At 49.7% G+C, this 24004-nt stretch overlaps 1 protein-coding gene across 5 annotated transcripts in view; it reads right to left on the minus strand.

Moving 5' to 3' along the window:
• Nucleotides 1-24004, minus strand: part of TANC2 (tetratricopeptide repeat, ankyrin repeat and coiled-coil containing 2) — a 300071-nt gene that overhangs the window by 186125 nt on the left and 89942 nt on the right. The gene's annotated exons all lie outside the window — the stretch shown is intronic.

Below are 24004 nucleotides of genomic sequence, written 5' to 3' on the forward strand. Positions count from 1 at the left end.
CAGGGACATCTCTCAAGCAGATTCAGCTGCTCAAGACCTCATCCAACCTGGCCACAACATGGGTAGGTTTGGGCCTCTGGGAAGGCAGCTCCCCCACTGAAGTGAAGTGAAGGAGGTGTTTTCTGAGTGAGATACCATGGCCATCCACTGCTGGAATACTTCATGGCTAGGCAGGAATTCATCTATTCACCACTTGGAAGGGCAGGATCCCTCCTGCACACTCACACCCTCACTGCTTTGAGATGAGCATTACACCGGGGAGCAGAGCTGGTGGGGAGCAGAGCTGGTGGGGAGCAGAGCTGGTGGAGAGCAGAGCTGGTGGAGAGCAGAGCTGGTGGAGAGCAGAGCTGGTGGAGAGCAGAGCTGGTGGAGAGCAGAGCTGGTGGGGAGCAGAGCTGGTGGTCCTGCTCTCTAATGCTCTTCACCTCCAACAGTGGGATGGTGACAACACACTGCCAAAGCCATCGGGTTTGAGAGCAGGAACTGCTGCACAGGGGTCAGGCTGGGAAAGATTGCTTGGGTAATTTGCAAGTTACAGAATATGTTAAGAGGATGAGAAAGATCAGAGGAAATCAACTTCCCAAATCCATGTAGGAGGGTGGAAAGGAAGAAAGAAAGGTGATGAGTCAGCAGATATGATGCCTGTAATTGCTGCTGCACTTGGTGCAGTCACAGCAAGGCTGTAGCTGGGGTGATACACAGCATAATCTGTGGGTGTTCTCCAAACCAGGCAGTGGCTTTCACCAAGGAGTATTTCAGGACAAGCACAGCTGGCTGAAGCTGTCCTCACAAGCATGCAGCCCTGCACGTGTGTGCACTGAACATGCCCAGCACAGACCAGAGGGTCACTAAGGAGCACCAGGCACCCTGCCAGGCTACAGGCTGCTTTGGAAAGCCCTTTACCCTCTGCCCTCCAGAACACTGACCCCTCCCATCTGCCATGTCCCGTGTATTCCAGTGAATATTGTGTATTCCAGCCTGGTCTAGTGGGAGGTGTCCCTGCTCACCACAGGGAGGCTGGAGCTAGATGATCTTTAAGGTCCCTTCCAACCCATGCAATCCTATGATGCAATGAAGGCACAGAAAACAGGGAGCCTCCCACAGGCAGATGCAGGCAGGATGTTCCAAGCAGAGCAGACAACCCCTCCCTTGCAGGTAGGAATTGGGAATTGATGGATAGTTGCAATAAAAGACAAACCAATCTGAACAAATCAATGCCAGGTAGCAGGGAAGGTCAGCACCTGCAGAATTTCAGATGTCTGGAGAAGAGGCAGAGGACTGCAGGAAGGGAGGAAGCAGCCTGCAGTTAAGAGTGGGACAACTGAACTATTTAATTCTCTTTGCTACAAATCAACATTTTGAGCACACTCCAATCCCTGCAGTGCAGGAGCAAGGCTACCAGGGAACAACAGCACAGATCAGTGAAGAGTTACCTTGATACAGATGCCAAAAAGGGGCAAATTGCTGTTGCTAAGGGAAAATTCTCATGCTTTTGAACACCCAAGTGCTGGCATTTACAGCCTTAGAATCACAGAATTGTTTGGGTCAGAAAAGACCTTTAAGATCATTGAGTCCAACCATCAAACCTGACACCATCATGACCACTAAATGTCCCTAAGTGCCATGTCTGCATTAGTTTTGTGAACATCTCCCCAGGGATGGGGACTCCACCACCTCCCTGGGCAGCCTGTTCCCAACCCTGACCACTCTTGCAGCAAAGAATTGTTTCCTAATCTCCAACCTAAACCTCCCCTGGCACAGTTTCAGGCCATTTCCTCTCGTTCTGTCACTTGATATTAGGGAGAAGAGTCTGGCCACACTACTGCCAGGACTCTGTTGTTCCATCAATCCTGTCAGTTCTTTTATTTATGCTGCATTTTAGGTCGGCTTTCATAAATTCATAGAATAGTTTAGGTTGGAAGGCACCTGAAAGATCATCCAGTTCCAACCCCCCTGCCATGAGCAAGGACACCTCCCACCAGCCCAAGGTTGCTCAAGGCCTCATCCAACCTGGCCTCGAACACCTCCAGGGAGGGGGCAACCACAACCTTCCCGAGCAACCTGTTCCAGTGTCTTACCACCCTCACTGCAATGACTTTCTTCCTAATATCCAGTCTAAATCATATTTGCTTTGCCAATGCCTATCATTTACAGACATGACCTACTATTTGGACAACAGTTTGGGGACAGTATAGCTCAGGGAAATGCCATCAACCCGGTGCCTGTAACGATTGTCAGCATGGTGAAACACCACAGTTATTGACAAAGCCTCAGATGCAACAGCTAAAAGAGGTCACCAAAAGCAAATGGGTTGGGAAATCATTGCTAGAAAACACAGATATCTGTGTTAATTTCAAACAAAGATCAGAACACGCCGAGATGAAGCTGGTGACAGCAGCTTCTAGAGAAGTTGCCACAAGAAACAGAAACCAGTTCCTTGCAAATGCCACAAAGGAAGTGAATGACAGGGAAATACTGGCTCGGCAGTCCACATTCTGTGGCACCTAGCACCGAGAGGCAGGAAAGCTTCTGTGATCTCTTATTTTTACAAATCTCTGTGTTAAGAAAGCCCATTAAGATTGACGTGACTTGAATGTCAGGAAGATGCTGTCTCATCAGCATCTAACAGTGCCTCCAACTGGGACGTCAGACAAACCGGGGTCAGAAATCCAAAGAGGGCTGGCCGAGTGCTTGGTTATGTGGCAAGCACAGAGCAAACAGTAACAGCTATTTATTCTTTCTCTCTGTTACAAAGAGATTAAGTAACCTCAACAATCGTGTTTAGTAACAGCTTCAGACAAGCAGTCTCCCCTGCTATAAATGGATCTGACAAATGCCTGCATCCCATTCTTCCTCGCCTGCCTGTCTGCCCCCTCCCCATTCTAGCAGTTCTCCATTCAAAGCCTGTGACACAACACATCCCTTCCAACACGCACAACAACTCTCTTCTTTCAACTGACCACTCCCGAAGGGGGGAAAAGAGAGAATCCCTGGGGTTTCAGCCAAATAAATGCAATGCACAAAGCACTGCATTGCAATCAGTACGACTGCAAACAGGAGCAAGATGCATCTGCAAGAGCAGGTCTGATGTCAGCAAACCCCACGCAGCACCTTCAGCATCCCCACCCTGCCCTCCGCTCACAGCACAGGTGAAGACAACCAAGTTTTACACCAAATCCAAGTGCCAGCAGCCCAACATCCCCCTTCCCCTGCTCAATGAAAGCACAAGACGTGACTGAACGTCTCCCCGGTTCTTTTATCTGACAAAGCAGTTTTTAAGGGTGGGTCAGGCAGCTTCACGCATGCTGGGAAATCTGCTGCAAGAACCGACTGCATTAGATGTGCCGCGGCTCCCACAGCCACTGACAGAGCCCACTCTGCTCCAACAGCTTAGAGATCAATACTGCAAAGCAGCCAGCCCAGCGCAACTCCATCTGCAAGCCACAGGAGACTCACACAAAGCCAGTCCGGCAGTCAGAAGCGGCTCCCAGCCCAGCCCAGCCTGGCATCTCTGTGCTCGGCATAGCGTCCGGCGATGTGGCTCCCAACTGCCATCGTGCTCCCAAAACGCAGACAGGCAAAAAAAAAAAACCACCAAAACCCCAAAACAATCGGTCCAATCAATCCAAACCAAGAAAGTGTTGCAGGGGTGGAAGCATCGCCGCAGGGTGTGCGGTGACAGCAGCCCAGCACCTCACGGCATCGCGGCAGGGTCCCGGCGCCGGAGCCCGCAGCGGCTCAGCCCAGCGTCGGAGAGGGAACTGCACATCTCCCTCCCAGCAATCCCGATGGATTCCAGCCAGGAGAAGGAATGACAAGTGCCAAACGCACCCGCCTGCTGCTCTCCCAGGAGGATCTGTGTGCCTGGAAAGAGGCAAAACGGACCCAACCCGAGCGAGAGGGGGCTGAGCCTGCTGCTGTAGAGAGTTCTTTTAATCAACAATTCTCAGTTCTTCCTCATTAATTAGGCTTTGGGTTTGGGGGTTGGTTGTGAGGCGTTTGTGTGGTTTTGGGTTGGGTGGCTGGTTTTTCTTTGGTTAGGGCTTTTTGTTTGTTGTTGTTGGGGGCTTTGGAGGGGGGTTCGTTTTGTTCCCTTCCTTTTTGTTGTCGTTTTTGTGGGTTTGGGGGGTTGGTTTGCTTTTGTTTTGTGGGGGTTTCGTTTTGTTCCCTTCCTTATTGTTGTTGTTTTTGTGGGTTTGGGGGCTGCTTTGTTTTTGTTTTGTGGGGGTTTCGTTTTGTTCCCTTCCTTTTTGTTGTTGTTTTTGTGGGTTTGGGGGCTGGTTTGGTTTTGTTTTGTGGGGGTTTCGTTTTGTTCCCTTCCTTATTGTTGCTGGTTTTGTGGGTTTTGGGGTTGGTTTGTTGTTGGGTGGTTTTTTTTTTTTGGGGGGGGGGGGGGGGTGCCTTCAGCTTCAGAAAACAAACACAAACATTCCCACTGTGCTCAAATTGGTATCATTACAAAAATTAGCACCATGATAAAAGGATACTAAGAACTGCAACGACTTAATAGCAGAATAAAGCATCTGCCTCCAAACAACTCCCTGGTGGCAGTGCTGGGGGTGGGAGTGTGGAACGTGGAAGATTTTTCCTGATGCAATTTTAGGACAGACCTGAGTTATTAATTATTGGCTCATCAAAAGAGCTCCAACCATTTCCCAACATGCTTGGACTCGATGATCTTAAAGGTCTTTTCCCAGCCTTTATGATCCTGGGAGCCTGTGTTGAGTCCTTTAAGCACAACTCTGATAACTCACAAAAATCGTTAACGAGCGCCGTACAAAACGTGCTGCTTCTGTGTGGAATTGTTCTCCTGCACTTCAAGAGAATGTTATTTACACTCATTCTAATTCCTAGACCTTTACACCCACCAGATACAAGAGATTTTCAGTCAGTGGCCAAGAGCACAAAACGCAGGAGAGAGTCTCGCTCAAAGCTAACCTCGGCAATGTAATTTCCAAATGTCAAAAGGAACAAGTCCACCTCAATTACATCCCTGCTCTGAGAGCAAAACAAAACCCAACAACAAAAGTCACCCAACAAAAGCTTTTCAGCTGTGTGCAGTCTGCAAAGCAAAGCAACAGGAGATGGAAGTCACAGAAACGCTTTCAGCAAGAGAATATTGTGTTTGGTCATGATTAATCCACCGGCCAGCAAAGACCTCCTTCCTTTAGTGCAAGCAGAACACCAGTATTTAAGAACATGGAAATGCCAGGCTGTGATTGGAACTACTTTGAAGTGGAGAATTAACAGAGGTTTAGTATAGATAAGGGGGTTGCCTCGTTGTATGTGAAATACAGTCCCACAGACACAGGAGCAGCAAGTGAATCAGGAGTCTGTACTGCCACAAGGTATCAGAGAATCACGGAGTGGTAGGGGCTGAAAGGAACCTCCAGAGATCATCGAGGCCATCCCTTCTGCCAGAGAAAGATCACCCAGGACAGGCCAAAGCAGGATCACTTTGGGCAGGCCACACAGAAGCACATCCAGCTGGGTTTGGGAAGTCTCCAGAGAAAGAGACTTCACAATCTCTCTGGGCAGCCTGCTCCAGGGCTCCAGCACCCTCACTATAAAGACATTTTCCCTCGTGTTGAGGAGCTGGGGCTTGTTAGTCTGACAGAGAGAAGGCTGAGAGGAGACCTCATTGCTGTCTACAACCACCTGAAAGGCCATTGTCAAGAGGCTGGTGCTGGTCTCTTCTCACAGGTTAAGTAGTGATAGAACAAGAGGGAACAGCCTCAAGCTGTGACTGGCTGGGTTTAGACTGGACACTAGGAATATTTTTTTTCCATGGGAAAGAGTGGTCAGGCATTGGAATGAGCTGCCCAGGGAGGTGGTGGAGTCACCCACCAACCCTGGATGTGTTTGAAGGTCATTTGGACATGGTGCTTGGGGTGAACCTTGTACAGTAGGGTTCTGGGTTGGACTTGGTGATCCTGAGGGTCTCTTCCAACCTGAATGTTTCTGTGATTATGTGAGGTGGAACCTGCTGTGTTCCAACCTGTACCCATTGTTCCTTGTCCTCTATCACAGTATCACTAAGGTTGGAAGAGACCTCAAAGTTCATCAAGTCCAACCTGTCACCACAGACCCCATGACTAGACCATGGCACCAAGTGCCACATCCAATCCAAGAGTCAACACCTCCAGGGATGGGGACTCCACCACCTCCCTGGGCAGCACATTCCAATGACGAATGACTCTCTCTGGGAAGAACTTTCTCCTCACCTCCAGCCTGAACCTCCCCTGGCACAGCTTGAGACTGTGTCCTCTTGTTCTGGTGCTGGTTGCTAGAGAAAAGAGACCAACCCCCACCTGGCTACAACCTCCCTTCAGGGAGTTGGAGAGAGCAAGAAGGTCTCCCCTGAGCCTCCTCTTCTCCAGGCTAAGCAACCCCAGCTCCCTCAGCCTCTCCTCACAGGGCTGTGCTCCAGACCCTTCCCCAGCTTTGTTGCCCTTCTCTGGACACCTTCAAGTGTCTCAATGTCTTCCTTAAAACTGAGGGGCCCAGAACTGGGCACAGGACTCAAAGTGTGGCCTAACCAATGCAGAGTACAGGGGCACAATGACCTCCCTGCTCCTGCTGGCCACACTATTCCTAATGCAGGCCAGGATGCCATCGGCCCTCTTGGCCACCTGGGCACACTGCTGGCTCATGTTTAGGTGGCTGTCAATCAGCACCCCCAGGTCCCTCTCTGTTTAGGAGCTCTCAGCCACTCTGACCCCAGCCTGTAGCACTGCCTGGGGTTGCTGTGGCCAAAGTGCAGCCCCTGGCACTTGGACTTGTTGAATGCCATCCCGTTGGACTCTGCCCCTCTGTCCAGTCGGTCGAGGTCCCTCTGCAGAGCCCTTCTTCCCTCTAACTGACCAACATCTGCTCCCAGCTTGGTGTCACCTGCCAATTTGAAGATCTAAGATCATGAAGTCCAACTGTCAATCTAAAACCACCATGGCCACTCTACCACGTCCCCAGGTGCCAGGTCTGCACGGGACTGGAGCACCCCCAGGCACGGCAGCTCCACCGCTCCCCCCGGCAGCCTGTTCTAATGCCTGCCCAGCGCTGCTAATTGCAGCTGAGTCTGCGGTTTGAAACTAACCTTGAATTATCATAAAATGTTCTACATTAGGAACAAATTATTTCTGGAGTCATGGCTGGAAGAGGGCAGGATGGAGAGCAGGAGCCCAGTTTTATCACCAGGTTGTTAATCCCCTTGCAGAGCAGCGCACAGCACACGTGCTGGCTTGGTTATTCCATTAAGGCTTATGAAATGACATTATGGATTTCAGCCATAACCATCACAATCTGTGTGCACCTTATACACTGTGCACCTCAAAATGGCAGTAATGAGCACATTATCTAAATTTATAAACAAAGGCCAGCTACCCTCAGTACCTGTACTGGATCTGAGCTCATTAAGGAAGGAGCTCAAGAGGAGAAAGCAATCTGCAGGGAAAAGATCATCCTTTAATTTGTCCAACTGGCTGTGAGAAAGGGCAGAAGCAGAAGTGTGGGACTCTGAGGAGCCAAGGGGAACACAGAACCGCCCAGAAGTCAACCTGCCCTCCTCAATCCATCAATGCAAAGGGATCTGGCCAGGCTGGATCAACAGGCCGAGGTTCAACAAGGCCAAGTGCTGGGTCCTGCACTTGGGTCACAACAACCCTATGAACGTGCCAGGATGGGGCAGAATGCAAAGCTGCCTGGCACAAGAATGTCCTGGGGATGCTGGTTGGCAGCAGCTGGAATAGGCACTGGAACAGCCTGCCCAGGGAGGTGCTGGAGTCACCATCCCTAGAGGTGTTCAAGAAACGTACGGACATGGCACTTGGGGACATGGTTTAGTGGCCATGGTGGTCTTGGATTGATGGTTGGACTTGATGGATCTTAGAGGTCACCCACAACCTCCCTGGGCAACCTGTTCCAGAATCTCACCACCCTCATACTGAAGAACTTCCTGCTAAAATCCAGTCTAACCCTGCTCTCCTTCAGCTTCAAACCATTCCCCCTTATTCTGTCTCTAGACACCCTCAGGAAAAGTCCCTCTGCAGCCTTCCTGTAGAATCCCTTCAGGAATTGGAAGGCAGCTCTGAGGTCCCCCCAGAGCCTTCTCTCCTCCAGGCTGAACACCCCCAGCTCCCTCAGCCTATCCTCATAGCGCCTTCATTTAAAAAGAGGACCAAGGGGAAATGACAGGACACAACCTCCCTATCAAAGGAGATCCGTGATGTTAACTTCTGTAACAACTGGACTCGTTCAGGCTCCTTCTGTTCCATTTGCTGTCAGGGAGACTTGGGTTAGATCACATCAGTGCTCCTCCACATTCAGCCACCAACATTCACTGCACTTTACCTGGGTAATTTTGCTTGGATTCACCGCTCCAATTCGCAGTGTTTGTCACTGAAAACTCTTCTGATGAACACATCTCTCAATGCAGTTGCGAGCAGGGGCAGCAGCAGCCTCACTTGCTCACTCCTTTCATCATTTAAATAAATGTAAAGCTGGGCCTTTTGGAAACCTCCATAAAAGTTAATGGGGCAGTGTAGGATCTAATCAGCTGAACGTAATGTTTACTGTCACTGAATCAGAAAGGTACCAATTTGCAGCAATCTCCGTGCACCAACCTATAATTATTTTTCTGAAATGCTGCTTCCAGCTCCTGTGGGGGCAATAGAGAAGCACCCAGGATGAGCAGACAAAAGAGCCTCTGCTACAACTTCCAGAGAGGAGAGAAAGCAGCAGCGCTCGCCTCTTCAGAAGCCATTGTGAGGCAACACAAACACGGATACAGGAGATGGAATTTTATCCACCCCCTCGAGCAGAAGCTGAGGAGGCAGAAAGGACTTCTAAAATCATAGAGCCATGGAATTGGCTTGCTTGGAAAAGACCTCCAAGATCAGAGTCCAATTGGCCACCTAGCGCCACCCACGGCCATCAAATCGTGTCTCCAGGTGCCAGGGCCACAGGTTTCTTGAGCACCTCCAGGCATGGGGACCCCACCAGCTTCCTGGGCAGCCTGTGCCAATCCCTGGCCACTCTTGAAGCAAAGAAATCGTTCCTAATCTCCAACCTAAACCTCCCTTGGTGCAATCTGAGGCCGTTTCCTCTCATCCTATCACCTGACACTAGGGAGAAATGCAAGCATCATCTGCTTTACAATTCAAGGCAGGGAGTAGCTTTAATAATTGGATGCAATACTGATTTGATGACAGAAAATATCAGAAGCTCTGAGCAAATACTACAAGAAGTAGCTTGATACTTTTCACAGTTGGACTCGATGACCTTAGAGGTCTTTTTCTACTTTAATGAGGATTCCATTCTGTGATTCTATGATTGGTTTGGGAAAAAAATTAAAATGTATCCTTATGTAGGAGATACAGACAGCACAGCCACTGCTGAAACATCTATTTCAGCTAAAATCATAGACTCACAGAATGGTTAAGGCTGGAATGGACCTCAGATCATCCGGTTCCAACCCCCCTGCCACAGGCAGGGACACCTCCCACCAGCCCAGGTTGCTCAAAGCTTCATCCAGCCTGGCCTTGAACACCTCCAGGGAGGAGGCATCGAAAACCTCCCTGGGCAATCTGTTCCAGTGTCTCACCACCCTTACTGGAAAGAATTTCTTCCTTATCTCCAGTCTACATCTCCCCTCTGGCAGCTCAAAGCCATTGCCCCTTAGAGAAAGTCCCTCCCCAGCTCTCCTGTAGCACCCTTCAGGTACTGGAAGGCTGCTCTAAGATCTCCTCAGACCTTCTCCTCTCCAGGCTGAACAGACACCCCCCCCCCCCACAGCAGAGGTTCTCCAGCCCTCTGATCATCTCCAGAGGAGGAGACTCCAATCACAGAAAGGCAGGGGGTGGAAGGGACCACTGGAGGTCCCCAAGCCCCCTCCCAAGACAGGCTCAGCCAGAGACACAAAATGAGTTCTGAATTGTGACACCTTCCAGACTGAGCCCATGCAATACCCAAAGGTGTAACAGGGGGCAAAGAGAGGTAGGAAAACATACAAAAGCAAGCATATTACCTCAGAAGGTGTTCAGAGAACAACTCTGAAGACAGCAGAGTCATCCAGTTTTGAGACCTCATGCCTTTGTTCTGTGTGAGAGCTTTTGGTGTCTGCTGGGGAAGCGCAGGGACGCGGGCAAGGAGGGAAGGGGACAAGGGAGGAGGAGGCTCAGCCATGAGTGACTCCTCAGTTCCCTCCTTGTCATCACTGACTCAACAAGCTCTCACTGCCCATCTGGAAATGATAAAATACTTGTAGACTCCAACAAGCCTGTCTGGGGCCTTCAGCAACCACAAGCATTTTCAGCTTCAAACAAAAAGCATGGCAGATACACTAATTATTCCAATTGACTGAGTATGTTAAAATGTAATTAACTAAAACCAATTAACACCAGAGACAAGCATATGCTTTTCCCAGCAGCTACAACGAGAGTTACCTATTTTGTAGGGCAGGTTTTTGCCTTTGTGTTTGTGCCTGCTCCTCTAATTAGAAGTTCAGAAGGCGTTTTTAGAACAGCTTAGTGGTCATCTGTCCTAAAATTAGTTGAGAAATTGGTGCAAGTGACTGAAGCTCGAAATAGGTTGGTCTGTGACAGGCAGTCTGCTGCTAGCACTCAGCAAGCCCTGCATGATGACAGAAAGAGAACAGCAAAAGGGAATTTTCGGGATTCAAAGCCCTGGTGCCTCGGAAAAAGGCTCTGAAATTCCCCAGAGCCATCATTAACAAGTTGGATATTGGGCTTTGGCTGAACCCATGGGAATCCAAATGCCATCCAAAGTCTTTCCCTGGGAATTAGCCAGAGCCCTGTGCCCAAGGCACAATAGGTGATGCTCCCCACGTGCCAGAGCTTTGCATCACTGGGGCCAGCCACAGGCAGCCGTCGGCACAGCCACGGAAGGTTCACACAGCAACACAGGGCTCCTGCTGCTGCCTCCAAGATGCTCTGCTTAGCAGCTGCCTCAGCTCCCTAAGAAAGCAGAAACCCAGCCCTCCAAAATCCTGAGCAAAAGAGGACCACAGAATCCCAGACTGGTTTGGGCAGGAAGGGACCTTTAAAGGCCACCTAGTCCAACCCCCCTGCAGTCAGCAGGGACATCTGCAACTAGAACAGGCTGCTCAGAGCCCCAGGCAACCTGACCTGGAATAGTTCCAGGGATGGGGCATCAACCACCTGTCTGGACAACCTGGGCCAGGGTCTCACCACCCCCAGGAGAAAAAAAATCTCCTTCTCTCCAGTTTGAATCTTCCTCTTTTAGTTTCCAACCATCACCCCTCACCCTGCTGACATTCCACATGCTTACAAAGGCTCAACTTAACCTTGCTTTTCAAACTCCAAACGTTTTCCCCTAACACTAGCACACCAGGTGCCAGTCAGAGCTGCTCTGGCCCAGGTATCCTTCTTACACCTTTCATTAGTTTGACAGCCACCAAAAGGTTCATTCTGCACACCGGCACGAGCAGGCCCTGCTGCAAACGCTGCCCTAAGTGACTTTGCCCTGCTCACAGAGGAAATCAGCAGCGATCACTGGTGCTGCTCAGACTTCCAGTCCCTGCTTTCACCTGCAAACTCCAAGGCTTTGCCTACCCAGATGTACCTAATGCAATTACCTTGGGCAACCCTATTGATTCAGTCTGTGACTTACTGCAGGAAGTGGCTTTTTGGCAGAGCGAAGCAGCGGAGCTGTATTAGGATTTGTCACAATTAACCTGCACTTTCTTCCAGCTTTAATCACCACAGTACTGTCACAATTAAACACTCTTAGCCAGGCTGCTATGAAAATGGTCATCACCCTCCAAACAATGAGGTGGGGGTTCAGTGCTGAAGAAAGCCATTTAACTCCTGCCTGGGTCTGCATGGGCAGGGAAAACTACAGTAACTAAGGGAAAAGAGAAGGTTAAAGAAAGCCAACAATGCCATCTGACACCCTGGTATTCCTTGACATTGCATTGCTTTCTCACACACAGAATCACAGAATGACCTCCAGAGATCATCAAGTCATCATCACTTTGGATGATGGATTGGACACTATGATCTTGAAGGTCTCTTCCAACCTGGTTTATTCTATTTATTCTAAGTCCAACCCCTCTGCCAGAGCAGGATCACCTGGACCAGGTCACACAGGAACATGACCAGGAAGGTTTGGAAAGTCTCCAGAGAAGGAGGCTCCACAATCTCTCTGGGCAGTCTGCTGCAGGGCTCCACCACCCTCACAGTAAAGAGGTTTTTTTCTCATGCTGAGGTGAAACCTTCTGTGTTCTTCCTTGTCCTATCACTGGGCACCACCAAAACGAGCCTGGCACCTTCATCCTGACACCCACCCCTCAGACATCTATAGACATTAATAAGGTCTCTTCTCAGCCTTCTCCAGACTAAACAGCCCCAGGTGTCTCAGTCTCTCCTCATGGCAGAGATGTTTCAGTCCCTTCCTCTTCCTCGTAGCTCTCTGGACTCTTTCCAGCACTCTTGAACTTGGGGAGCCCAAAACTGGTCACAGTATTCCAGGTGTGGTCTCACCAGGGCAGAGTAAAGGTGAAGGAGAACTTCCCTAGGCCTGTTGGACACACTTTCCTTAATGCACTCCAGGAGATCCTTGGCCCTCTTGGCCACAAGGGCACACTGCTGTCCCCTTGGATAACTTACTGCCCACTAGGACTCCAGCTGTAAGCACCTACTTTCTGCCATCAGCTCTTGCAGCATTCTGCACTCTCATTCCATCCCCACTGAAGGCACTACCCACATGCCATCTTTCTATCAAAGAGATTTCCACCAAAAGCAACCAAAATCCTTCTTCCAGTCTGCTGCATGCTGGAATCCAAAGACCTACATTTTAGAAGTCATGCTGAAACACTAAAATAGGAATAATGGAACCCAAATCCTAAGGGAGGCACAATGTAACCCAAACACTGAAGTAGGAACAATGCAAGCCCAACACTAAGGCAGGAACAACACATTCCAAACATCCTGAGGAATCATCTTTCTTATAGCTCCTGTGGCTCTGCACTGCAACAGAAAATACTACACAAACATATGCAGCCTCCATTCATGGCCTTTGATCACAAATATCACTTAGACTCCTACTTAGGGCAATTATACAGTGAAATGTAAAAAGAGGTTAACAGTTTTGAGTTAGAGGAACGAGCAATTATTTCTACAAATGATTTTCCAGCTATTACTCAAGCAGCAGCAGTAGTAATAAACACAACACACAGACAAAGAAACACAGAGAGGCCTGTAAAGAAATTAAGTAGTCCAGAACTTCTGCCTGCAAGCTAGAATAGAATAGAATAGACCAGACCAGGTTGGAAGAGACCTTCAAGATCATCATGTCCAACCCATCAACCAATCCAACTCACCTAAACAACTAACCCATGGCACCAAGCACCCCATCAAGTCTCCCCCTGAACACCTCCAATGATGCTGACTCCACCACCTCCTTGGGCAGCCCATTCCAATGGGCAATCACTCTCTCTGTATAGAACGTCTTCCTAACATCCAACCTAAACCTCCCCTGGCACAGCTTGAGACTGTGTCCTCTTGTTCTGGTGCTGGCTGCCTGGGAGAAGAGACCAACCTCTGCCTGCCTACAACCTCCCTTCAGGTAGTTGTAGAGAGCAAGGTCTCCCCTGAGTCTCCTCTTCTCCAGGCTAAGCAACTCCAGCTCCCTCAGCCTCTCCTCAGAGGGCTGTGCTCCAAACCCCTCACCCACTTTGTTGCCCTTCTCTGGACACCTTCCAGCATCTCAACCTCCTTCCTAAACTGAGGGGCCCAGAACTGGGCACAGTACTCAAGGTGTGGCCTAACCAGTGCAGCATACAGGGGGAGAATGACCTCCCTGCTCCTGCTGGCCACACTCTTCCTGATGCAGGCCAGGATGCCATTGGCCCTCTTGGCTGCCTGGGCACACTGCTGGCTCATATTCAGCCTACCATCAACCAGTACCCCCAGGTCCCTCTCTGCCTGGCTGCTCTCAGCCACTCTGACCCCAGCCTGTAGCACTGCCTGGGGTTGTTGTGGCCAATGTGCAGAACCTGGCACTTGGATGTGTTCAATCTCCTGCCCTTGGACTCTGCCCATCTGTCCAGCCCGGCAAGGTCCCTCTGCAAAGCCTCTCTCCCCTCCAGCAGATCAACTCCTGCCCCCAGCTTGGTGTCATCTGCAAATTTACTGCTGATGGACTCAATGCCCTCATCCAGATCATCAATAAAGATGTTAAAGAGCAATGGGCCCAGCACTGATCCCTGGGGCACACCACTGGTGCCTGGCTGCCAGCTGGATGTGGCACCATTCACCACCACTCTCTGGGCTCAGACTCCAGCCAGTTCCTACCCCAGCTCAGAGTGCTGCTCTCCAAGTCGTGGGCTGGCAGCTTGGCCAGGAGTTTGCTGTGGGGGACGGTGTCAAAGGCCTTGCTGAGGTCCAGGCAGACCACATCCACTGCCTGCCCCACATCCACCAGGCAGTCACCTGATCATAGAAGGAGATCAGGCTGGTCAGGCAGGACCTGCCCTTCCTAAATCCATGCTGGCTGAGCACAAGGCAAAGGAATACACAGTAGGTTGTGTTGCTTTGGACCAGCACCACCAGCTTCCCTGGCCACTGATCCGCTCCCAGATGCTCCCACGCTGGTTTCAGACAGCACCGCACAGACTCCAGTCACACAGCACCGCTCCGACAGGCTCCTCTCAAGCGCTGCACGAGGCTGAGATTTGGGCAGAAACCACACAAAATGGGTTGCAAAAAAAAAAAAAAAAGGAAATGGAGGAAGAACAAAGCATTTGTCCATCAGCTCTGCTCGTCCAGGCAGGAGCCTGGCCATGCCAGGCTGCCGCTGCAGCACCCGCCTGAGCGAGCTGCTGCCGAGCCGTACGCAGTGTCAGCAGCTACTTTGCAGAGCCCAGACATAAATCTCTCTAATTAACACAATTACAGAAGCTCTTTATAGTAATTTTTCTTTGATTTATCAACCAGGAGGCACAATCAATCCAGTCCCAGCACATCACCCATGATGGCTTCGAAACATTTCTTGCCAATTAGGAAGCTGCCGTGGATTGCTCACGTGCTAGAAGGTAAGGCCACGTTCCCTTCCCCTCCATCACTCTTAAAGGAGCATGAAGTATTCACAGACAAGGGCAAAAAAGCTGCTGGAGTGAAAGGAAACTATTTTAGGAGCAAAGAACTTCTCTGACATCGACTTTGCAGCCAATTCTGCTACCTCAGCTATCCATCTGAAAGTGGTTTATGGAGGAGGCAAGACACTCCTTGAAGAAATGCAAGTCATAGAGCAGAGCTCACTAACCAGCCTGGCCTCTGATGCAAACTCAGGTTTGTCCTGGTGCTATTCCTGGGCCCAGCAGCAACAACTACAAAATCCCTTCTCAGTTTGAGAGAAGATGAAAAATTCTCTCTAGAAAAACTCAGATTGAAAATGTGTCAGAAACAATTAAGTTATTTAGGTGGTAAGCAACCAGGTAGCCTCAATACAAAGTGCTTTACACCTACTGCTCAGCAAACCACAACTGCCTTATGGTAAGAGCTGCCTTTTTTTTGGGGGGGGATGAGGGGGAAGAGAGGGAATACTAAAAAATCCTGGTTAGAACAGCCTGATGCTTTTGTTTTCACATGTTCTGCCTGCCTGTCTCTTACCACCATGGAAGCAAGCATCTGATGGCAGCAGATGGCACGAAATCCAAACCCAGAATCCATGTCAGGGGTGAGCTGAAACCTCACAATGTCAGGAAACTTTGCAAGGAAAAAAGACAAGAGAAGAGAAGGGGAAGAAAGCACATGGCTGGGGTGTCACTCCAGCAGGCTGAGGTGGGATCATCAACAAACCTCTTCTGCACAAAGCTTACAAGGAAAATGTCCTGAAGCAGAATGTGTGGAATGCAAAAAGGAACCATCCAACATCTAACCCACTGCCTGATCTTCACCTAAGGAACCACCTGTAGCATGGGACAGCTCAGACCCATCAGCCATGGGGAGGGTTCACTGTATTAAGGTACTGGAGCAGCTCTGTGAGGATGAAAGGCTGAGAGGCCTGGGGCTGTTGAGCCTGGAGAAGAGCAGCCCCAGAGGGGAGCTGAGCAATACTCATCAAGAGATAAAGGGTGAGGGGCAAGAGGTTGGGGCCAGGCTCTTGTCAGTGGTGATCAGTGATAGGACAAGGGACAGCAGGCACAAACTGGAGCCCAGGAGGTTCTATTTGGGCATGAGGAAAAAATTCTTTCCTTTGGGGGTGCTGGAGCCCTGGAGCAGGCTGCCCAGAGAGGTTGTGGAGTTTCTCTCTCTGGAGAGATCCCAAACCCACCTGGACATTATGACCCTGGGCAAGCTGCTGTGGGTGCACCTGCTTTAGCAGGGGGGGTGGACTGGATGATCTCCAGAGGTCTCTTCCAATCCTCACCTTGCTGGGATTTGCTTCTTGTCCAGACAAACATGAAGACAGGCAGCAACACCATCCCCCATAGCCTGTCAACCCCCAGACACAGAAAGCTCTGGAGAACAGCATTTCATTTCTGCAGAGGAGACTGGCAGCCATGCTGCAGTCTTTCAGGTGCAGTTATGATCTACCACCCAATGCCTGAACTCCCAGGGGCTGGTGAGTCCTCTGAGACCCATTCAGCAGCATTTCAGCAACACAGAGTTTCCTCCACAGGTCTCAATGCTGATGCCACTGTTGCAATTAGTCAGCTGGGACTTCACACTGCCATTAAAAACAGATCACCAGGACCTATATGCAGAGATGCATTTCTGGGGGTCACCTCCCCTGGATGTCTCAGTGGCTGCTGCAGAAGCTCCTCCTGCTCTTTCACAGCTGGGTTCACAGTTCCAGGCAGGACTTGGCAAGGAAAGGGGTGTTAATCCCAGGATTTCATCTGGGAGAACTAAGTCATTTCCATTTTCTCCTCCAAGTAATTTCCATACATTTACACATACAGAGGGACTTGGAGGAAAACCCTGGCAGCCTGCAAGCAGAGCAGGGACTCTGAGCACCGAGGACCAAGCACAATCCCAGCTACAGAACCAGACACAGCTTAGGCACAGCATGAAGTGAAGCCACAAAGACAACTTCAAAACATTTGAGCCTGGCCAAGGAAAGCCACTCTCAATGCTACAACTGTGATCAAATCTTTAAGTGCAAACCAGCTGGACTGGGGTCCTTCTGTAGACAGGACCCCAGCAGCCCCCTCTCACCCTGCTGTGCTGCACATGGACCACTGCAACTCATCTGAGTTTCTGGCTCCCTTTTTTATTTCCTTCCTCTTTCTCTTAGCCACCTTTTCCTTCAGCTGGGTCATGGGATGTCATTTTTCACCAGGATAATTTTGCTGATAACCTTCTGAAGATATTCTATGATATTCCCCTCTTGGTAGGTCCAGCCAAGCTTGCCAGCTTGCCACTCCATTTATTGCTGTGAAATCAGGCACTGTCCACCAGAAAAAAATGTATTGACACAACCCAAATCAATAGTTAAGGAATTAAACTCAATCAAGACCCCAGGCAGAGCTGTATTTCACTTGTGTGTTAATTTATATGGTTAAAAACATTTGTAAACCTCCCTCTGACAAGGTTCAGCAGTGACTCTATGTTCAGTTCATTTCCTTTGCTATCACTACTAAATTAACTGTTGCTTCCCTCTACCTGGATGAGGGATAACTGATCAGCTAAACAATACATTCATATTGGTTATACTCATCTCTGGTTTGTTTGGCAACTCAGAAGAGGGGATTTTGCCCCCTTACCCTGCTTTAGTGAGACCCCACCTCAAATATTGCCTCCAGTTCTGGTGTCCCCAGCATAAGAAGGACACAGAACTGCTGGAGTGAGTCCAGAGGAGGCCACAAAGATGATGCAAGGGCTGGAGCACCTCTGCTGTGAGGACAGGCTGGACGAGGTCTTCAACCTGGAAAAGAGAAGGCTGCCTTCCAATACCTGAAGGGATCCTACAGGAAGGCTGCAGAGGGACTTTTCCTGAGGGTGTCTAGAGATAGGACAAGGGGGAATGGTCTGAAGCTGAGGGAGAGCAGGGTTAGACTGGATCTTAGAAGAAGTTCTTCAGTGTGAGAGTGGCGAGACTCTGGAATAAACTATCCAGGGAGGCTGTGGATGCCTCCTCCCTGGGGGTATTCAAGGCCAGGCTGGAGGAGGTCTTGAGCAGCTGAGCCTAGATGAGAGGTGCCCCTGCCCATGGCAGCAGGGTTGGAGTAGATGCTCTCTGAGGTCCCTTCCAGCCTAAGCCTCTCTCGGATTCTGTGATTTAAAACTGAGACTGCTGAGCAGTTAATTTATGAGGTCAAGTTTCACCTAGCATCCCATTATGTGAGATGATGACACGCTAACAATCACAGCCAGACACGAGACTTTGGAGAAACCTGCTAGTGCTAAAATCATTCTATTTGTGTAGACAAACTTTGAAGTTTATTAGTGAAAGTTTGCAGCAAAGCAGCTGCTCTGCTGATTAAATAAATGATGACTAAGTTTCGGTGGCAACTTCCTCAGGCAGGCAGCTATTAAACAGCCACAGAGAGCAGAACTCTGTGTGGAGCTCACGGAGTGCAGCATGCTGCACACACCTGAAGTCAGAAGAAGAGTTCATAATCATAAAATCACAGAATGGTTTGAGTTGGAAGGCACCTTAAAGATCACCCAGTTCCATTACATCACAAAGAAATTCTTCCCCATGAGGGTGGTGAGACACTGGAACGGGTTGCCCAGAGAGGCTGTGGAGGCACCAAGCCCGGACGTGTTCAAAGCCAGGCTGGATGAGGAGGCCTTGAGCAAGCTGGGCTGGTGGGAGGTGTCCCTGCCCATGGCAGGGAGCTGGGACTGGATGATCTTGAAAGTCCCTTCCAATCCAAAACTATTCTGTAACTCTGATGCTTTCCTTTGAACAAATCACCAGCCCAGAGGATCAATTTAACCAAGTATCTCCTACCCTCTGTTTACTGCTCCAGTGCATCCATCACATTATTCATCTTCATCCAGCCTAACAGAAGCAATCCCCTTTACACAACCAACCAAACCATACAACAGGGAAGAAAACCAAACCAAAACACAAAAACCCCACACTCCAAAATAACCAAAACACCCAAACCAAACCCCAAACAACCAAAACCCAATCCCCCAACTATCCCAAATGATTCCTCCTGCCCCAGAGAAGGCTCCACAGTGCAGTGCTGAAGGCAGGAGCAGGGTGCCAGCCTCTCCCTGGGCTCTGGGCATTATCACCCATTAGCATTGAGAGCTGTAAGCCAGCGCTGTAAGGTCAGGAGAAGGAAATGTAAATGCTTCGAGCCAGGCTGATGTACATTTAAGCTGAGCTTAGTCATAAAGATGAAATGAGATTTGATGCAGCAGCAATAAACTCAAAAGGTTTCCAGCAAAGATTGGGCAGGAATCAGAGGAGGGAAACTTAAGCTGAATACATAATGACCACATCATATGTCAAAGGATTTTGCCTTCCTGGGCAGGTACAAATTCATCTCATTATTTAATTCCTTTCAGGCTTTCACAGATTGAGCTTCTTAAAGAAGCAAGAAGACAGAGTAACTCCAGTGCTTTGCTCATTGCAACAGAAACATTAGGAAGCAGTGTACCTTATTTTCCCAGGGCTGTAGAAGACTGCAAAGCTAATGTAAACAAATATTTGCTTCCAAACCTCTCAGAAACAAAGGGCAAAGCATGCTGCAGCAAGAAGCCAGCCCATGCAAGGAGCATAGACCAGGGCAGATATTTGCCTCATAGGCAACTGAGTGAGATATTTTTACCTGCGTATACAGAGAGATACACTGCTGGTTTTCTGCTTGACAATTACTTCTCTCTTAAAACAAGGTCATAGAATCAGAGGAAGCCTTAGGCTGGAAGGGACCTACTCCAACCCCCATGCCATGAGCAGGGACACCTCTCAACTACACCCAGCTTCTCAAAGCTTCATCCACCTGGACCTGAGCACCTTCAGGGAGGAGGCATCCACAAGCTCTGGGTAGCCTATTCCAGAGTCTAACCACTGTCACACTGAATAACTTCTTCCTAAGCTCCAGTCTAACCCTGCTCTCCTGCAGTTTAAAACCATTCTTCCTTGTCCTGTCTCCAGACACCCTCAGGAAGAGTCCCTCTGCAGCCTTCCTGTAGGATCCCTTCAGGCATTGGAAGGCAGCTCAGAGGTCCCCATGGAGCCTTCTCTCCTCCAGGCTGAACACCCCCAGCTCCCTCAGCCCATCCTCACAGCAGAGGTGCTCCAGCCCTTGCATCATCTTTGTGGCCTCCTCTGGACTCACTCCAACAGCTCTGTGTCCTTCTTATGCTGGGGACACCTAAACTGGAGGCAGTACTTGAGGTGGGGTCTCACTAAAGCAGGGTCAGGGGGCAGAATCCCCTCTCTTCAGTCTGATGCTACAATCCAGGAAGGCTCATCAGATGACCCAGCCTGACTTCCCATAATGGAGCAGCTGCCAGGTAGTTTCTTTCATTTCTGCTTGGCTGAAGCTATCTCTTCCTCTGCTGCCAAAAAAAAATCACTTCCATCCAGTCAGCATCCTCGATTCTTCACTGACACAGTGTTACAGCACCCTCTCCTCCACCTTTTCCAGTTCTCATTTGGTTTTGTGCTGCATGCTGTATCACACACAGAATCACAGAATGGAAGGGACCTCTGGAGATCAGCTCATCCAACCCCCCTGCCAAGGCAGCTTCACCTTGAGAAGGTCACCCAGGAACAGATCCAGGTGGATTTTGAATGTCTCCAGAGACATCCCTGTATTATAGAAGTGGCCTTATGGCATCCAGACTATATTTTCATCAACATGCTGTGCAGCACAGTTCAGTCAGCTCCCTCCTCTCTGCTAACCCTCACCCCCCAAACTCCTCATCTCCCAGGGTGTGACATTTCATTCCCTCCACCCAGCAAGCCCAGCCCACTGCAGCTTTCTGCTCTCTCCCCTGTTCTGCAGCCCCTTTTTTGCAATGCTGACCTCAGCACCGACTGCAGCACGGCAGGCTGACCTCACCCATGTCCTGCATCAAACCCACCTCCCCTCTCAGCCCTCTGAGGAATCCCTCACACACACAACTCCTGTGCTACATCAGCCCTTTCTGCCACAGCAGCAAGCTGCCAGTGTGACCTTTTTGCCACCACTGTTGTCCAAGGCATTATTTTCTCATTTGCAAGTCCATGCACACCTGCTCATGGACATGACTTCAACTCTGATTAGTTGCTGTTCATTAGCCCACTGATAGGGTGATCAGATGGTTTGCACCCCCCAGTGCCTAACTCCCCTTGCCTTACACTTGGAGCCTTTAAGAACCAGGAGTTTTACCAAATACACACAGCCCCAAATCCCACAGCTCCATGGGATCAGAGAATCCTGGAGAAGCCCTTTAAGATCATCAAATCCAACCACTCTCTAACTCTGCCAAGGCTGGGGCTAAACCATGGCACTCAGCACCACATCTCTGCCTCTCTGAAACACCTCCAGGGATGGGGATTCAACCACCTCCCCAGGCAGCCTGTGCCAGGCTTTGGGAGCCCCTTCAGTGAAGAAGTTCCTTCGTAGGTCCAACCTAAACCTCCCCTGGTGCAGCTTGAGGCCATTTCCTCTCAGCCTGCCACTAACCTTTGTTTCTGAATTTACATAGCACCGACCACTCAAGATTGCAGTAGTTCATAGCATCACACCCCAGCAGGCTGCTACTTTGGCTTCTTGAAACACAAACTCTCCCACTTTGTGTCCTTTGTGGACATCAGTGGTAAAAAGCTGAGCACAATCTCAAGCACATAATATAGCCCCAAATAACGTCACAGTTGCTGTTCTCCCAGGATCCACAGGAAAACTCCACTCCTTTTAATGGAACTAAACTGTTAATCCAGCAAACAGAGGCTGTAATCCAACTGCATGGCTGCTGCTGCAGTCTCACCACCTGCCTGGGAGCAGAACTCAGTTCTGGGGAGGTAAGACCTCCCACACTCCATCCCTACACTGACATTTATGGACACAGCAGCAGCCCTGGGCTGTCTGGCAAGTTGAGTATTTGCATAACAGCCATGACCTCACACACTCCACACACCTACCTGCCTCCTCTCCAGCACAGAACCAAGGCACAGGCAGCATCAGCCAGAGCCTTCTAGAGCCAACTACCCACTCCTAAAGCCACCTGTGAACAAAGAACCCAAGTGATCTTGGGAGTCCTCCCAAGTGTCAGTCCATGGGTTAAGATCCTGTCAGCACACATGGTTCAAGTCTAAAGCAGGGGACTCAAAGACCACCACCATCCCCTAACAGCTCTGCAGCATCACACCAGGTTCAGCTGTGATGTTCAGGTCTCTGCTTCTTTTCCAGTATACTCTTGGAGACTACAGCCTGGCTCTGCACTCACTCACTGAAGTTTGTTCTTGCAGTAGATTTTGCTGGACTTCATGGAATGGTAGGGGTTGGAAAGGACCTCTGAATATCACAGAATCACCAAGGTTGGAAGAGACCTCAAAGATCACCAAGTCCAAGCTGTCACCACAGACCTCATGACTAAACCATGGCACCAAGTGCCATGTCCAGTCCCCTCTTGAACACCTCCAGGGATGGTGACTCCACCACCTCCTTGGGTAGCCCATTCCAATGGGCAATCACTCCTTCTGGGAAGAATTTCTTCCTAACATCCAGCCTAAACCTCCCCTGGCACAGCTTGAGACTGTGTCCTCTTGTTCTGGTGCTGGCTGCCTGGGAGAAGAGACCAACATCTGCCTGTCTACAACCTCCCTTCAGGTAGTTGTAGAGAGCAAGAAGGTCTCCCCTGAGTCTCTTCTTCTCCAGGCTAAGCAACCCCAGCTCCCTCAGTCTCTCCTCATAGGGCTTGTGTTCCAAACCCCTCACCAACTTCATTGCACTTCTCTGGACACCTTCCAGCAAGTCAACCTCCTTCCTAAACTGAGGTGCCCAGAACTGGACACAGTACTTGAGGTGCAGCCTAACCAGTGCAGCGTACAGGGGGAGAATGACCTCCCTGCTCCTGCTGGCCACACTGTTCTTGATGCAGGCCAGGACATTCAGGTTTAGTATGGAGTGGTCTTGCATAAACCCAGCATCACCTTCATACCTAAACTCTTCTTACATTTGCCCAGTCACACAGCAGCTGGAGCAATTAATGAAAATTAAGTCCTTCCAGTAGCTACAGCTTGTATTTAGGTTAGCCAGAACACTCAAATATGTTACACAACCAAACCCAATCCTTTCTCCCTAATTGACAGGAGGCATTACCAGGCCAGTAATTATATTTATTCATCTCCATTAAAGGACAGAGGGAAACTGACTGGCTGCATAACTCAGTCTACAGATTCCTTATTACTCCTGGTAGCAGGAGAACAAATCAATCCCTGAATCCTTTTCCAGAGCTCCATCTCAGCCTTTAACCGGTAAAAAAAAAACCACTCAGGGTGGAAAAAACATAAAGGAAAGCACAAGGTTTATCTGAACAAATCTCCATTTACTCTTCCTCTGAGTCACAGAGGGGAGAATTTAGACATTCATGTTGTTGGTTTTGTTTCTTTCAGGCTGAAAGTTTTTTGTTTGTCTGTTCAGCGAAGCACTTTGGGACCGTGTGTTCCCAGCCTCGGCAGTGGGGGCTCACCACGCAACCTACGCTGGGACCTGGCGTTCAGCGAGTCCAATCCCTCCCACTCAAAGCAGCATCAATTTAGAGCAGGTCACTTAGGGTTTTACTCTTCATAATTTTGATCCTCCTGTAAGATGTTTATGAGAAACTGCAGAGAGCCAGCACAGTTACCTGCATGACTCACCTTCTCCTTTTCATCCACAGCTGAAAGGGAAGCTTCAAACTCCGTCTGAAGCTGTAACAAAATGAACTTGAAAGGCACTAAAGCAGGCAGAGTTTCTCAGGGACCTGCCATTCCCCCTTATCTTCCCATGGATCAAGTCAACAAGAAGCACGCACCAAAGGCAAATCTAGCCAGCAGAAAGAAACAAAAAGGCCTTTTTTCCACAAACACATTG

Source organism: Dryobates pubescens, chromosome 36 (genome assembly GCF_014839835.1).
Source record: "Dryobates pubescens isolate bDryPub1 chromosome 36, bDryPub1.pri, whole genome shotgun sequence".
Lineage (NCBI taxonomy): Eukaryota > Metazoa > Chordata > Aves > Piciformes > Picidae > Dryobates > Dryobates pubescens.